The sequence below is a fragment of the Tachyglossus aculeatus genome, chromosome 1, assembly GCF_015852505.1.
Source record: "Tachyglossus aculeatus isolate mTacAcu1 chromosome 1, mTacAcu1.pri, whole genome shotgun sequence".
Lineage (NCBI taxonomy): Eukaryota > Metazoa > Chordata > Mammalia > Monotremata > Tachyglossidae > Tachyglossus > Tachyglossus aculeatus.
Genome location: NC_052066.1, coordinates 76,516,456 through 76,534,268, shown reverse-complemented (window position 1 = coordinate 76,534,268; position 17,813 = coordinate 76,516,456). Strand labels below are relative to the sequence as shown.

Below are 17,813 nucleotides of genomic sequence, written 5' to 3'. Positions count from 1 at the left end.
AACTCCTCCAACTCTCTCTTGGACCCCCTCCAATCTGGTTTCTGCCCCCTTCATTCCACTGAAACCACCCTCTCAAAGGTCACCAATGACCTCCTTCTTGCCAAGTCCAATGGCTACTACCCCATCTTAATCTTCCTCAATCTCTCAGCTGGGTATGACACTGTGTACCATCCCCTTGTCCTCAATACATTATCCAAACTTGGCTTCAGTGACTCTGTCCTCTCCTGGTTCTCCTCATCTCTCTGGCCATTCATTCTCACCTCCTTTGTGGCCTCCTCATCCCCCTCCCATCCTTTAACTCTAAGGGTCCCTCAAGGTTCAGCTCTTGATCCCATTTTATTTTCCATCTACACTCAGTCCCTTAGAGAACTCATTCACTGCCACAGCTTCAACTATCATCTGTATGTGGTTGACATCCAAATCTCTGTTCTCTCTCCCTCCCTCCAGGCTTGCATCTCCTCCTTCCTTCAAGATATCTCTACTTGGATGTCCTCCTGTCACCTCAAATTTAACACGTCCCAAACAGAGCTCCTTATCTTCGCACCCAAGCTCTGTCCTTTCCCAGCCTTTCTCATCACTATAGATGGCACAACCATCCTTCCCTCTCACAAACCCGTAACCTTGGTGTCATCCTTTACACTGATCTCTCATTCACCCCACATATCCAATCCATCACCAAATACTGCCAGTCTCACCTTCACAACGTCACCAAAATCTGCCCTTTCAGTTCTATCGTGACTGGATTATTGCATCAGCATCCTTTCTGACCTCCCAATCTCCTGCCTCTTCCCACTTCAGTCCATACTTCACTCTGATACCTGGATTATCTTTCTACAGAAACGTTCAGGGCATGTCACCCCGCTTCTCAAAAATCTCCAGTTCTTGCCTATCCACCTCCATATCAAACAAAACCTCTTCATTATTGGCTTTAAAGCTCTCCATCACCTTGACCCCTCCTACCTCACCTCCCTTGTCTCCTTCTACAGCCCAGCCCGCACACTCCACTCCTCTGGTGCCAACCTGCTCACTGTGCCTTGTTGTCACCTGTCCCACTGTCGACCCCTGGCCCACATCCTACCCATGGCCTGGAACACCCTCTCTCCTCAAAACTGCCAAACAATCATACTTCCCCGCTTCAAAGCCCTACTGAAGGCTCACCTCCTACAAGAGGCCTTCCCAGACTAAGCTCCCCTTTTCCTCAGATCCCCCTACCCTCCACGTTTCCCCAACTCACTCCCTTTGCTCTACTCCCCCTCTCCGCTCCGCAGCACTTGTGTATATGTACATATCTATAATTCTATTTATTTCTATTAATGCCTGTTTACTTGTTTTGATGTGTATATATCTTAAATTCTATTTATTTATAGTGATGCCTATTTACTTGTACTGATGTCTGCCTCCTTTCTTCTAAACTGTAAGCCCAGTTTGGGCAGGGATTGTCTCTCTATATTGCTGAATGGTGCTTTCCAAGTGCTTAGTACAGTGCTGTGCACACAATAAGCACTCAATAAATACAAATGAATGAATTAATGAATGTTTTATGTTGTGACAATCTGGAAACTATTGCATACACCAAAATACTGTTTAAATAGTAGTAATAGTAATATAATTTATTAAGTGCCTACTATGTGCAAAGCAATGTGCTAAAGCACTGGGGAAACATATGCAGGCTAAACGTACCTCCCAAAGGATTCACAATCTAAACGTAAAGTGGACAAAGGAGTTTTTTGTCTCCTTTTATTGCTGAATTGTATTTTCTAAGTGCTTAGTACAGTTCTGTGCACACAGTAATTAATGAAAATGTACTTCTTTCCACTAGTTTGTAAGCTCCTTAAGGACAGAGACCAGGTCCACCAATTATATTGTCCCCTCGCAAAGGCTGAATACTGTGTTTTCTTCATAGTGTGCATGTGCAATAGATGATCATTAAATAGAAACGATGAAATGATTGAAGAACTATAGGGTATTGTGGTTAGAGGGGCAGAGTTTCCAGCTCCTAGTGGCTTGCAGTCTTTCAGTCATAACAGTTGCAGTCCCAGGTGCGGACAGTGCTCTGCACACAGTAAGCACTCAATAAATACGATTGATTGATTGATTGATTTTGAGCCCACTGTTGGGTAGGACTGTCTCTATGAGTTGCCACCTTGTACTTCCCAAGTGATTAGTACAGTGCTCTGCACACAGTAAGCGCTCAATAAATACGATTGATTGATTGATTTCCAAGAGTCTAGAGGCTGAAAAGGCCTCATGCTGCCACTATTTCCTCACTCTTCCTAGGCAGGAGCAGAGGCTGACGGGACGTTCCTGTGGCATGGATGCTGAGCAGCTTCTCTCTTGGGCTGCAGGCCTTACAGGTCTGATGGGAAAGGGAACTAATTAAGGCTCATGCTCTTACTGATTTCTGAGCCTTCCCACCAAGAAAATGGAAAATCACCCCATTTCTATTTCTCACTCTACTGCCGGTTATGTAGCATTTCCCATCAACCTCTATGTCCACTTGTATCACATCCCAAAATGATCCTCCTCCACTACACACGGTCCCTTGCTCCAAAGGAGCCAAAGGCCACAGTCAGGACTGTGATGACCAGTTTCACTAGTCGTGAATGGTTGGTCCCATTCACAAGCCTGAAGATTTACAAAATGACAAGGTGGATAAAGCATGGGCATGAGAGTCAGAGGTCATGGGATAATAATAATAATAATAATGGCATTTGTTAAGCGCTTACTATGTGCAAAGCACTGTTCTAAGCGCTGGGGAGCGATGAGGTTGTTCCACAAGGGGCTCACAGTTTTAATCCCCATTTTACAGATGAGGTAACTGAGGCTCAAAGAAGTTACTGGCACTTCCTCCATTGTCTTCTTCCATGCAGTAAATTTGAATCTCTGCCACTGACTCTCTCCCATGACGCTGCTGCCCAGGACAGGTGAGTTTAGACCTGTAGCAGATTTCTTTCCACTCACTAGCCACTGCCCAAGCTAGTAATGGAATGGATACGCCTCTGTTTGACTCTCCCTCCCATAGCTGAGACTAGTAGAATACTGGAAACTATCCAGGTGCGATCCTGAGAGGGGTCTTGAGACATAGTAAGCATAATAATAATGAATCTTGCTCCACAAACCTGGGTTGCTATGAGCAGTGCCTTAATGCTAGTGATCTGACTTCATTCCAGGTCTTATTATATATAAATATGACAACATAGCCATATGAATATAATCATAGATGCAAACATTTTTGCACACAAAAATACGTGAGACGAAAAGGGAGTGAGGACTTTGAAACCATCAGATGCTATATCAATTTAAGGAAGAATAAAGAAGTGGTGCAAGATTGACTATTTTCAGATTAAATTTGAAAATGCAGTACATCTATAAATGGAGACCCTGTTCCAATAATCTTGTTTTAAAAACAGGAAGGCTTTGATTAAAATGTCATAAAACTCAATGGAGGAGATCCTGTTTAAGGTCACTTATCCGGGTATTGACTGCCATCATGCCTTTCATTCTCCTTTTTTGTCTTCCTATTTCTCTCCCCCCTCCCCTCTTTTTCTTCTTCTTCTGAGAGTTCCCCCTTTCTTTTTATTTTTTCTCTTCCCAGTTCTAACCAAGCCAGCTGAGGTCCCTGGAGCCTCTCAGTCTCCGTACGTAACATAGAGAACTGAGAAAAGGGCAGCTGAGCAAATGGAGGAGGAATCTTTTACTCTTTTCTTCCAAATGCCAAGCAAAGAATGAAGGTGAGAGTGTGGGTTTAGGTAGAGGGAAAGGGCCCATTTGGAAAACAGGAATATCTTTATACCCATATATAAGTTTACTGAGTCCATGTTAATGCACATGCTTAATTCTAGGACAAGATTTTCTAGTGCCCTTTTAGGATTACGATAGATAATTTCCCTGCCCAACCCTTGTTAAAGGGGAGCTTGATTCCCCTTTAGCAGCCCCACAGCCCCACTGCACTTATGCACAAATCTGTAATTTATTCATTATATTATTGTCTGTCTCCCTGTCTAGACGGTAAGCTCATTGTGGACAAATAACATATCTACCAACTCTGTTTTACTATATTATCCCAATAGCTTGGTACAGGGTCCACACCCAATAAGCACTCAATAAATATGATAGATTGCTTTTGTCGTATGAAAGAACTGGAATTAAATTCTAGGGGAAAGGATTGGGAAAAGGAAATGGAGCAGAGAAGTTTTTCACCTAACGAAGAAGCAGCAAGGTCTAGTGGATAGAGCACGGGCCTGGGAATTCTAATCCCGGCTCTGCCATTTGTCCGCTGTGTAATCTTGAGCAAGTCACTTCACTTCTCTGTGCCTCAGTTCCCTCATCTGTAAAATGGGGATTAAGACTGTGAGTCCCTCGTGGAACAAGGACTGGGTCCAACCTGATTAGCTTATATCTACCCCAATGCTTTGTACAGTGCATGGCACATAGTAAGCACTTAAGTGCCATAGAAACAAACAAAAAAACTGAAACCAAAAACAAAGGTCTTTGGTTGGGGAGGAAAGGGTGATAAAGAAGATTATTTAGTTGGTAGACTAGTTTTAGTCTTGGCTGGCCCTCAGATTCAAGGAAATTTGTTCAGGACTCTCATCACCAGGTCAGAGGGTTCCTTATCTCTGCCTGAAATGGGTCACAGTAACGATTTCATAATGTTCTGTCAGGAAATGTTCTCATCAGGAGGCGCCTAACTGATGGGAATTTGATTGATACCGTCACTGTGTTTAGGTGGCAGGAAACTCAGAATACTCAGTAGGGAACAGCTTTGGGAATTGAATTCCAGCTTGAAACATTCATCTTCCTGCCTTAACAGCCTCCTTCGTAGGGGTCTAGACCCAGGCTCATCCTCTCTGTCACACAGTGGGAGTTTTTCAGCTGCATATAGTACTAGACTGATAGCATTCCCCACTTTTCTTTGTCCTACTTTTCAGATTTCACTGGGCTTGCTCTCAGCCATTAGCTTTCTGTAACTTGTTTTCTCAGACACATGATAGGTTCTTATTTAAATGGATCGTAATTATGCATAGTATAAATAAGTTTTTATTTGGGCAGCTCTATGTGAAATTCCAATCCACTGACTCAGTGACTTAAAGTAATACGTTAATTTTAATGAAAAAAGGCTGAAGGCAGGTAAGCATTTTAAAATAAAATGAAAACACCACCCCTGACATTATCAAGGCACACCCTTTTGTAATAAGGTCATTTGCAAAAAAAAAACAACAACCAAAAAACCAAACAAAAAAACCTTCCATGTTATCATCGGTAAACATAGTACAAATGTACTCTTGCAATGTACAGTATAATTAATTCACCATTAAGAGGTTCCTGTAAAATGACTGTTTTATTTAACTAACCTTCTCACCCCTCCTACTCTCCTTTTAGTTTGATTTTTAAAGGTTCTGCTGTATTAGGTTCCTTTATAACTATAATCTTTACACTAGTGAATGTGGAAGGGGATGGGGAAAGTGCAGCTTTAATCCTGTTGGTCTAGGGTACACTAGGTCTTTAGCTTCCAAATACATAACTTGGGAATTTTGCATACTGCATTGAAGCAGCATGGCATAGTGGATAGAGCACAGGCTTGGGAGTCAAAAAGACCTGGGTTCTAATCCTGGGCCAGCCACTTTGCTGTGTGACCTTGGGCAAGTCACTTAACTTCTCTGAGCCTGTTACCTCATCTGCAAAATGGGAATTAATACTATCAGCCCATGTGGACAGGGACTGTGTCCAACCTAATTAGCTTGTATCAACTCCAGCACTTAGTACAGTGCCTGGTATATAATAAGTTCTGAACAAATACCATAAAAAGCAATCAGTTGTCACTCATAAAGAAGAAGAAATTTAACTTAAAAATGATGATGATGACGATGATAATAACAACAAGAATGCTATTTGTTAAGTGCTTATCAAGTGTTAAGCACTCTTCTAAGAGCTGGAATAGATACAAATTGAGCAGATTGGACACAGTCTGTGTCTTATAAGGGCTCACAGTTTAAGTAGGAGGGAGAATTGGTAATTAATCCTTATTTTACAGATGACTTAAATGACTTACCCAAGGTCACACAGTTAATTCATTCATTAAATCATACATATTGATTGCTTACTGTGTGCAAAGCACTGTACTAAGTGCTTGGGAGAGTACAACATAACAACAAACAGATACATTCCTGCCCCAAACAAGCTCCAAATCTAGAGGGGAGATAGACTTAGATATAAAAAAAATGAATAGATGAATAAATAAATAAATTACAGATATATACATATGTGCTGTGGGGATGGGAGGAAGGATGAATGAAGAAGCAAGTAAGAGTGGTGCAGAAGACAGTGGGAGAAGAGGGAAGGAGGGCTTAGTCAAGGAAGGCTTCTTGGAGGAGATGTGCCTTCAATAAGGTTTTGAAGTTGGGGAGAGCAATTGTCTGTCTGATATGAGGAGGGAGGCCATTCCAGGACAGAGGTAGGATGCGGGCAAGATGTTGACAGTGAGATAGACAAGCTCGAGGTACAGTGAGAAGGTTAGCTTGAGAGGAACGAAGTGTGCAGTCCAGGTTGTAGTAGGAGAGTAATGAGGTGAGGTAGGAGCAGGAAAGGTGTTTTAAGTTCTTTAAAGCCCATGATGAGGAGTTTTTGTCTGATGCAGAGGTGGATGGGCAGCCCCTGAAGTTTCTTGAGGAGTGGGGAAGTGGGGTCTGAACGTTTTTAAAGAGAAATGATTCGAGTTGCAAAATGGAGTATGGACTGGAGTGGGGAGAGACAGGAGGAAGGTAGGTCAGCAAGGAGGCTGATATAATAATCAAGGCAGGATAGGATAAGTGCTTGCATTGATGTGGTAGCAGTTTGGATGGAGAGGAAGGGGTGGATTTGAGCGATGTTGTGAAGGTAGATCTGACAGGATTTAGTAATGGCTTGAATATGTGGGTGGAAATAGAGAGGGATCAAAGTGTAGGGCCAACGTTATGGACTTGTGAGACAAGAAGGATGGTAGTGCCATCTAAAGTGATGAGAATGTGAGCCGGTGGGAAGAGAAGAAATTCAGTTTTAATAAGAAGTTCAGTTTGAGCCAGGATTATAACCTGTTCTCTGACACCCAGGCTCATGTGCTTTCCACTCGGCTAGGCTACTCCACATCATGATGATAATTTTACCTGGGCGTTTTAATGTACTTAAAGGAAGAGTAATAGGTCTCTTTTTAAAATGGCATTTATTAAGTGCTTACTATGTGCAAAGCACTGTTCTAAGCACTGGGGAGGTTACAAGGTGATCAGGTTGTCCCATGGGGGGCTCACAGTCTTAATCCCCATTTTACAGATGGGGGAACTGAGGCACAGAGAAGTTAAGTGACTTGGCCAAAGTCACCCAGCTGACAATTGGCAGACCTGGGATTTGAACCTATGACCTCTAACTCCAAAGCCAGGCTCTTTCCACTGAGGGTCTCTTCCATTTAGCAATATCAATAACAGTAGTAGCAGCATTTATTGAGTGCTCACTGGATGCAGTGTACTATACTGGGCACATGTGAAGTACAGAATAATGGATTGGCACATTCTCTGTACACAAGGAGCTTTCATTCAAATGGAAGTAATAAACAGAAAATTTTTATGACTAGAGTGGTGAAAAATAAATGAATAAATAAATACAACATGTACAGGAGATATGTGAAAAGAGTGAAAAGAGCCTGGGCTTGGGATTCAGAGGTCAATCAATCAATCAATCAATCATATTTATTGAGTGCTTACTGTGTGCAGAGCACTGTACTAAGCGCTTGGAAAGTACAAGTTGGCAACATATAGAGACAGTCCCTACCCAACAGTGGGCTCACAGTCTAGAAGGGGGAGACAGAGAATGAAACCAAACATATTAATGAAATAAAATAAATAGAATAGATATGTACAAGTAAAATAAATAAATAAATAGAGTAATAAATATGTACAAAAATATATACATATATACAGGTGCTGTGGGGAAGGGAAGGAGGTAAGACGAGGGGATGGAGAGGGGGACGAGGGGCAGAGGAAGGAGGGGTCTCAGTCTGGGAAGTTCTCCTGGAGACCAAGCTGCTTCACTTATGTGAATACAAAGCACTTAGGGCCAGCTCTTTGAAGACTGTGTGTGTAAAGTACTTTATCGGAGCTATACCATTTTGTTGTAGGATCTTTGTGTCCTCTGGAATTTGGAGTCAGAGGTCATGGGTTCTAATCCCGGCTCAGCCACTTGTCAACTGTGTCGCTTTGAGCAAGTCACTTAACTTCTCTGTGCCTCAGTTACCTCATCTGTAAAATGGGGATTAAGACTGTGAGCCCCATGTGGAACAACCTGATTACCTTGTATATCCCCCAGCACTTAGAACAGTACTTGGTACATAGTAAGCACTTAACAAATACCAAAATAAATAAAAACTATATTATTTGATCTTATGCTTTCACCCCATCTCCTTCCTAACATTCCTCCCCAAGCACCTTGAGCAAGTTGTCTACACCCACTGCTTCCACTTATTCTCCTCTAATTATCTCCTTGACCCTCTCCAATCTGCCTTCTAACCACTTCACTCCTCTAAAACCGTCCTCTCTGGGGTCACCAATAACCTTCTTCTTGCAAATTTCAATGGCCTCTACTCCATTATCAGCTTTCATGATCTGTCAGCTAGCTACCTTTAACCCTGTGGCCCCCTGGACCTCCTGCTCTTCTCCTTGAAACATTATTTAACCTTGATTTCACTAACACGGCCTTCTCCTGGTTCTCCTATATCTCTGACTGCTCCTCCACAGTCTTTTTCAAAAGCAAGCCCTTCCTCTGTCACCCGCTTTCTAACTGTGGGATCCCCTCAAGGCTCAGTTCTGAGTACCCTGTTATTCTCCATTTACACAAATTTCCTTGAATAATTTATTCACTCCCATGACTTCAACTACTATCTTAGGTGGAGAACTCCCAAATCTACCTCGCCACTCCTGATCTCTCTCCTTCTTTGAAGTTTTGCATTTCCTCCTCACATCAGGAAATCTCTTCTTGGATGTCCCACTGACATCTGAAGCTTAACACACATGAATCAAAATTGAATCCTGTTGGCTCTATCCTCACAACATCTCTAAAATACAGTTTTCTCTACATCTAAATGGATTGTATCCAAGTAGTTTTCATATACTGCTTTGACTACAGCTTCAGCCTCCTTTGCTGAACTACCTCCCTCCTGTCTCTCCCCGTTCCAGGCCATATTTCACTCTGCTGCTTGCTTATTCTTTTTAACTTCCACTCCACATCTTCACTTTCCTCAAGAACCTCCAGTACTTGTCCATCCACCTCCACATCAAACAGAAAGGCCTGAGCATCGCCTGTAAAACACTCAATCAAGTCTCCCCATCCTACCTCACCTCACTACTTTCCTACTAAAACCCAGCCCATACATTTCACTCCTCTAACGCTAACTTACTCACTTTACCTTGATCTCATCTACCTCACCACTGACCCCTTATCCACATCCTCCCTCTGGCCTGTAATTCCCTCCCTCTTTATATCTAATAGACCACCATTCTCCCCACCTTCAAAGCCTTACTAAAAGCAGATCCCCTCTAAGAGGCCTTCCCCAACTAATGTCTCATTTCCCCTACTCCTTCTCCCTCTGTATTGCCCTTGCACTTGAATTGGTATCTTTTAAGCACTTGATGTATTCACCCCACCCTCAATCCCACAGCACTTATGTATTATTATTATTAAGTGCCACAGAGTCATTTTCAATTCATAGAGACTCCATAGATATACTCTCTCCAGAACGTCCCGTCCTCTGCCATAATCTGCAACCTTTCTAATGGTTCTTCCATTATCGTTGTTATGGTCTCTAGCCATCTAGCTGCTGGTCGGCCTCTTCCATGTTTTCCCTGGACTTATCCAAGTATTAGTGTCTTCTCCAGAGAATTAATCCTGATTATGTGTACAAAATATGCTAATCTAAGTCGAGTCATTTGGCCTTTCAAAGATCACTTTTGTTTAATTTGCTCCAAAATCCATTTGTTTGTCTTTCAGTCAGTCCATGGTATTCGCAAGTCTTCTCCAGAACCACATTTCAAAGGAATCCATGTTCCTTCTATCCTGTTTGTTCAATATCCAGCTTTCAGATTCATACATTGTCACTGGAAACACCATAGAGTTGAAAATTTGTATTTTTTCATCAATTGTTACACCAGCACATTTCATGACTTTTTCCAGGCACTTCATAGCAGGTCTTCCTAACATTAATCTTCAGCATATTTCTTGGCTACTACTTCCATTATTATTGATTATTGGTCCCAGGAGAGAAAAATTGTCAAGTATCTCAATCTTCTCTACATCTACTACAAATGTGTTAAAACTTCCAGTTGTCATGATCTAAATATGCGCCCATCTTTTTGCTCAGTTGCTTAAGTTTTAATCATTAGCCCTTCAGGTTTTCTTCACTTACTGCTAGTAGGGTTGTATCATCAGCATAACGAAGGTTGTTTATATTACTTCCTCCAATCCTTACTCCCCATTCGTCTTCCATAATTCATTTTAATGTCTGCCTCCTGGTCTAGACTGTAAACTCTTTGTGGGCAGAAATGTGTCTCCAATCTCTGTTGTATCATATACTCCCAAGAGTTTAGTATGGTGTTCTGCACTCAGTTAAATACCATTAATTGATTGAACGATCTTTGATTGATACACATCATTCATTCATTCATTCAATCATATTTATTGAGTGCTTACTGTGTGCAGAGCACTGTACTAAGCACTTAATACATTAGAACTAAAAAGGATATAAATAAGTTTATTAGTGCAAGTTGACTAAAGGTATGATATGACTTGGGGCTGAGAAATTATTCAGGGAAAGTCTACCAGAGAATGTAAGATTTTAGGTGGGCTTTGAATGTGGAGAGAGGTGGAGTCTGTCTGATGTTGGAAAGGAGGGAGTCCAAAGCTGAGGGGAATAAAATGAATGTGGAGAAGGAGGCTGGAGATTGAGAGTGAGGCTCAGCTAGAAAGTGGCATGGGAGGAATCAAGACAGCTGGTTGAGAAATCACAGGTGAAGAGAGAAGATAGGTAAGGTGGGGCTGGATAATAATAATAATAATGATGATGGTATTTGTTAAGCATTTACTACGTGCAAAGCTCTGTTCTAAGCACTGGGGAGGATACAAGGTGATCAAGTTGTCCAATGTGGGACTCACGGTCTTATTCCCCTGGATGGTGGGGAGCTTTGAACCCATTTGTGAAGAATTCCAGTTTCCATTTATTAACCTCATCTTCTCAAGTTCAACAATAAAGTACTTGAGAAAGTGCAGTTAATAATAATAATAATAATAATAATAATGGTATTTGTTAAGAGCTTACTATGTACCAAGCACTGTTCTAAGTGCTGGGGTAGATACAAGGTAAGCAGCTTGTCCCATGTGAGGCTCACAGTCTTAATCCCCATTTTACAGATGAGGTCACTGAGGAAGTGAAGTGACTTGCCCAAGGTTACACAGCAGTCATGTAGCAGAATGGGGATTAGAACCCATGACCTTCTAACTCCCAGGCCCATGCTCCATCCACTATGCTCCTAATCTCCTGATCTCTTAGCCCCTCCTTAATCACAGGTATAAGTGTTACCCCCAATAAACTTTGAATCATTTCTCTGTAAGGAAATAGAAACATCAATATGCAGACAGTCAGATATTCTTTTCAAGCTTCCTTGGGCCAGAAAGAGAGCTGAATGTTTCAAACAAATATATACTCCCAAACTCTTCAGATTCTCTTTCCCTTAGGAGGTGGCATACCTTATAGTGGTATGAGAAATCTCATACATTCTCTGGATGGGGGATAGTACTATAGAATCTAATTTTGCAGTTCAAAAATGAAGTGTATAACCACAAAAGATGAATGCAGTGTCCATCCTAAGTAGGGATGTTACAATATTAGGATCTTGACTTAAAAATATTTTCAACATTTGTATTTTTCATCATTTTTGTTCTTTGTCTACCTTTGTTTACCCATTACTTAGCAAGGATCATGAAATCAGATTTACAGATCTTCTTCAGTTCTAGCAATATGCAGTCAGGGTTTTAGCTGTATGGATTCCTAGTCCTGAAGAAATACGTTTAAATAGATCAAAAGCACACCCATTTTCATTGACAGATCTAAAAATAATCTATGTGTGTTAGCTTTGATAGATCTATTCTTCCCTCACCCAGTAAAAACAATTTATAGCTAAAGTTCTGGCATAGTATCCTTTTACATTTCTGTTAATCCTCAGATATGCAATTTGCTAAACAGAATGTAAATCAATACATGAAGGTGGTATTCCACTTTCACCTACAAAGTTGAAACCAAGTGTAAATGGGGTAAGGACATTTTATTCTCTCGTAAGTCGTTTTGGTTTAGTGAAAATAAAGAAAACAGATGAATATAATATTTTGCTTTTTCTCACTATTATTATAATCATTACCTTTATTTTTGCTTTGTGTCTAGATTGCACATTTTCCCCCAGGAAGATTCTGTCATTTACTTTATTGACAGATAAGCTATTTGTATAGTGGAAGTACTTCAGAGGGGAAAATGGAGTTAAGAATATTTGGAGCGCAAAAGCATACAACCCCACCCAACCTGTACACTTTGCTCCTCTAATGCCAACCTTCTCTCTTTACCTTGATCTCATTTATCCTTCCTCTGACCCTTGCCCATGTCCTCCCTTCAGCAGGAACTCACTCCCTCTTCATAAAATAATTGTGTTATTTCCTAAGGGCTTATGTGTCAAGCCCTCAGCTTGTTTATTGATTTACAGAGATTGGCCCATGTGGCCCATGATCTACCCCAGAGCTTAGTACATGGCTTGACACATTGTTATATTGTATTGTACTCTCCCAAGTGCTTAGTACAGTGTTTTGCAACAGTAAGCACTCAATAAATATGAATGAATGAATGAATGAAAGTTATGTGACTTGCCCAAATTCACACAGCAGACACGTGAGAGAGCCGGGATTAGAACCCAGGTCCTTCTGACTCCCAGTCCTGGGGTCTATCCACTGAGCCACCCTATATCCTGTGCAGCAGGAGTGAGGAGAAGTGATGGGAAAGAGGAGTAAGCTTTGAGGTTTCTAGTGTCCATTGTGGTAAATAGTAGAAGCATGGTTCAAATGTGCTAAGTGCGGAAATCCCACAAGGGTACAAAAATGGAAAAGGCTGCCTGTGTAGTTCTGAAAGAAATCAAAGTTCCAGACTTGAAGTAGTAAATATGACAAATCTTTGGGATGGGAAATTCAACTGAGAAAGCATTTCATGAAATTTGTCCGTATTCATATCCATCCTCCTGATTTCATATACCTCCTTAACTCGAGGAACTTCCACAGTTTTTAATACTCAGGCCTTTTCATAGAATACATTTAAGGATTGAGGCAGGATTCAAAGCACTTAGCCATAGGACTAAGTGCCCACGCTTCAAGGCAGGCATCCCCAGAAACATAAGGACTGACCATCAACCTGATACCGGATCCATCAGAGGTCTGTCAACTGGGAGAAAATGTAATTTATTGATTTGACACCAGGACAGGATGGACACAGGAAAGTAAGTCAAATGTAAAAGTCAATAACTGATTGTCTACCTACAAGTGACACCAAAGTGTTGTGTCTCTGTTGTCTGAATTGGGTAGATGAAAAATAGCTTTTACTCTCAGTTTTAGAACTTTCCATCAACTGACTCTGTCTGCTTTAGTCTCAGACTACACCCTGGATGATACGTTTTACTCTTCCCAGGTTCATCTGCAACTCTCAACCTCTGACACATCAGAGATGTTTATCCCCCTGTCTGGAATACCTTCCCACTCAGGATGCCAAATCCTGCCACTCCCTTACTTCAAGGAAAAATTTTATTTATTTTAAAGGTATTCGTTACTCAATTAAATATGTACCAGGTACTATACTAAGTGTTGATTAGATACAAGATAATCAGATTGGACCCAGTAAATGTTCCATGTGGGTTCATAATCTTAAACCTTATTTTATAACTGAGGTAACTGCTGAACATAGAAATTCAGTCACTTATCCAAGATCACCCAGCAGATAAATGGCAAAGTCAGGATTGGAATCTAGGTCCCCTGTCTTCCTGACACACTGTCTTCCAATAAGCCATGCTGCTTCATCTTAAAAAGCACCTCCATTATATTTCCTGATGTAATCTTCTACGTTCCCCGTCATGTCAATGACTAAGAATTCTTATGTAGTACAATAAATCAATCAATTATTCTTATTAATTAATTAATTCATTCATTCCATTGTGTTCAGTGAGCATTTACTGTGTGCAAAGCACAGCACTAAGCACTTGGGAGAGTAAAATATAACAGACCCATTCCCTACCCACAATGAGTTTCCAATCTAGAAAAAGGGAGACAGACATTAATATGAATAAATTACAAATATGTACATAAGTGCTGTGGAGCTGGGAGGAGGGAAGAATCAAGGGAGCAAGTCAGGGTGATGCAGAAGGGAGTGTGAGAAGAGGAAAGGGGAGCTTAGGGAAGACCTCTTGGAGGAGATGTGCCTTCAATAAGCCTTTGACTAGGAGGAAAGTAACTGCCTAACAGATTTGAGGAAGTAAGGCATCCCCCAGACCAGAGGCAGGACGTGGGCCAGCGATTGGTGGCAAGATAGATGAGATTGAGGCACAGAGAAGATTGACATTAGAGGAGTGAAGTGTGTGAGCTGGGTTGTATTAGGAGAGTAGTAAGGTGAGGTAGGAGGGGGCAAGGTGATTTAGTGGTTTAAGGCCAATGGTGAGGAGTTTTTGTTTGATGTGGAAGTGAGTGGGCAACCACTAAAGTTTTCTGAGGAGTGGGCAGACATGTCCTGAACGTTTTTGTAGAAAATGATCTAGGCAGCAAACTGAAATGTGGACTGGATTGGGAAGAGACAGGAGGCTGGAAGTTTAGCTAGAAGGCTGATGCGGCAATCCAGGTGGGAGAGGATGTGGCTGGATTAATTGTGGTAGTGCTTTGGATGGAGACAAAAGGGTGGATTTTAGTGATATTGTAAAGGTGAGACAGATAGGATTTAGTGATGGATTGAATATGTGGGTTGAATGAGGGAGAGGAGTCAAGGATAATGCCAAGGTTATGGGCTTGTGAAAGAGGAAGTATGGTGGTGTCATCTACAGTGATGGGAAAGTCAGGGGGAGGTCAGGATTTGGGTGGGATGATAAGGAGTTCTGGTCTGGACATGTTAAATTTGACGTGATGGGAGGACATCCATGAAGAGATGTCTTGAAGTCAGGAGGAAATGCAAGACTGGAGAGAGGGAGATGAATCAGGGATGGAAATGGAGATTTGGATATTGTGGTGAGGGCAGAGTTACAAAATGCAAGGATAGACTTGATGTGGATGATGGTCTGATTATTTACTATGTTTAGAGCACTGTACTAAGCTCTTGGGAGAGTCCAGTACAACAGAACTGGTAGATATGTTCCCTGCCAGGAACAAGGATACCTACTTATTTGTCATTGACTTACTTTAACTATTGTTTCATCAATTCATGTTGTCTTATCTTTTAAAATGTTAGATTATAATCCCTCCTCTGCTACTTACTACTGTGTAACTTTAGGTAATTCACTTCCCTGCTCTGTGCCTCTATTTTCTTACTTGCAAAATGCAGATTAAATACCTGTTCTCATTCCTACTTAGACTGTGAGCCTCACCTAGGACCCGATTATCTTGTACTTACCCCAGTGCTGTACTGTGTGACATATAGTAAGAACTTAATAAATTCCACATCTGTTAGAGGAGCTTCTTGAAGGCCAAGATAGTAATTTTCATTTCTTTGGATTATTCCGCCATATTAGATATCAATAAATACTGTTGATGGTGTTTAAAAGGTTTGATTTGCTTGCTCTCTGTGTCTGGCTTTTCTAAAGCCTATTCATGGAAGCAGTCTTCAAGATGATCCTCTTCTCGTGGCTCAGTGGAAAGAGCATGGGCTTTGGAGTCAGAGGTCATGGGTTTAAATCCCGGCTCCACCAATTGTCAGTTGTGTGACTTTAGGCAAGTCACTTAACTTATCTGTGCCTCAGTTACCTCATCTGTAAAATGGGGATTAAGACTGTGAGCCCTCTGTGGGACAACCTGATCACCTTGTAGCCTCCCCAGCACTGAGAACAGTGCTTTGCACATAGTAAGCACTTAAAAAATGCCATTATTATTATTGTTATTATTATTTTTATTATTATCGGATGCAGCACATATAATACAGACCAGCGTGGCTTAATTGCAAGAGCATAGGCTTGAGAGTCAGAGGTTTTGGTTCTAATTCCAACTCTGCCACTTCTCAGCTGTATGACTTTGGGCAATTCACTCAACTTCTCTGTGCCTCAATCACCTCATCTGTAAAATGGGGATTAAGACTTGTGAGTGCCACGTGGGACAACCTGATTACCTTGTATCTACTATAGCGCTTAAAATAGTGCTTGGCACATAGTAAGTGCTTAACAAAATACCGTCATTATTTTACGCAATCAGGCTCTTCACAGAAGAAGCATAAGAATGAACAACTTTGATCGCAGATTGAGCCCTTCAGTGTGCATCTTTACTAGGAGCTCTGGCTCTTCCTAAAGTTATTTAATTTCTCTGGATCTTGGTTTTTTCAACTGCAAAGTGGGAATTTAAATGTTTGTTCTCCTTCTCCATTAGACTCTCAACATTGTGGGAAAAGAACTGTGTCCGACCAGACTATATCTTTTTTTCAAAAAAATGATATTTTTCAAGTGTTTACTATGTGCCAGGCACTCTACTAAGCACTGGGGTAGATACACAGTAATCAGGTTGGACCCAGTCCATGTCCTACATGGGGCTCAGAGTTTCAATCCCCATTTTCAACTAAAGAAACTGAGGCCCAGAGAAGTTAAGTGACTTATCCAAGGTCAAACAGAAAAATTGCAGAGTTGGGATTAGATCCAGGTCCTCTGACCCTCAGGCCCATGTTCTTTCCACTAGGCCATGCTTCTTCCCTGAGACTATCTTGTACCTACAAGATACAAGTTTAACTTGAGTCTACCTGTGTTTAGTACAGTGCTTGGCACACAGTAAGTACTTAATAAATACCACTATCATTTATTACTTCATAGAGAAGAAACAGGTCCCTACGATGTCCAAGCCAGCTCTTTTCCTCCCTTCAAAGCCCTACTGAGAGCTCACCTCCTCCAGGAAGTCTTCCCAGACTAAGCCCCCTTTTTCCTCCTTCCCCTCCCCACAGATCCTGTATATATGTTTGTACAGATTTATTACTCTATTTGTTTTACTTGTGCATATTTACTATTCTATTTATTTTGCTAATGATGTGAATTGAGCTTTTATTCTATTTGTTCTGATTACTTGACACCTGTCCACATGTTTTGTTTTGTTGTCTGTCTCCCCCTTCTAGACTCTGAGCCCGATGTTGGGTAGGGACCGTCTTTATATTTTGCCAACTTGTACTTCCCAAGTGCTTAGTACAGTGGTCTGCATGCAGTAAGTGCTCAATAAATATGATTGAATGAATGAATGAATATCCTGTTTCTTTCATATGGATTGCCTGAATATCTATGCTAATAGTTTTCAGGGATAAAGCACGCTTGAAATGTTATACCCATGTGGAAACCTGCATTTGGGACTATGTTATTCACATGCCAAGAATAAAAAGGAAAAAAAAAAGTTTTATACCATACTACTCTTTGTTGGGAGTGAGAAACTCCAGTCTAAAAAACATAGGTTCAGACACCCACCACTATTTAATGAATATAAAAGAAGCTCAGGAAGTCCCAGAGACTTTCAAGGAGAGGCTTAGATAATAATAATAATAAGAAGAAGAA

General features: G+C 41.2%; 1 non-coding gene across 1 annotated transcript; it reads right to left on the bottom strand.

The window, feature by feature from the left end:
- Window positions 1-2,934: 2,934 nt before the first annotated feature.
- Window positions 2,935-3,072, bottom strand: LOC119935873. Its single transcript, XR_005453477.1, has one exon. It is a non-coding gene; the product is annotated as a small nucleolar RNA SNORA7 (small nucleolar RNA).
- Between the last annotated feature and the right edge of the window lie 14,741 nt (window positions 3,073-17,813).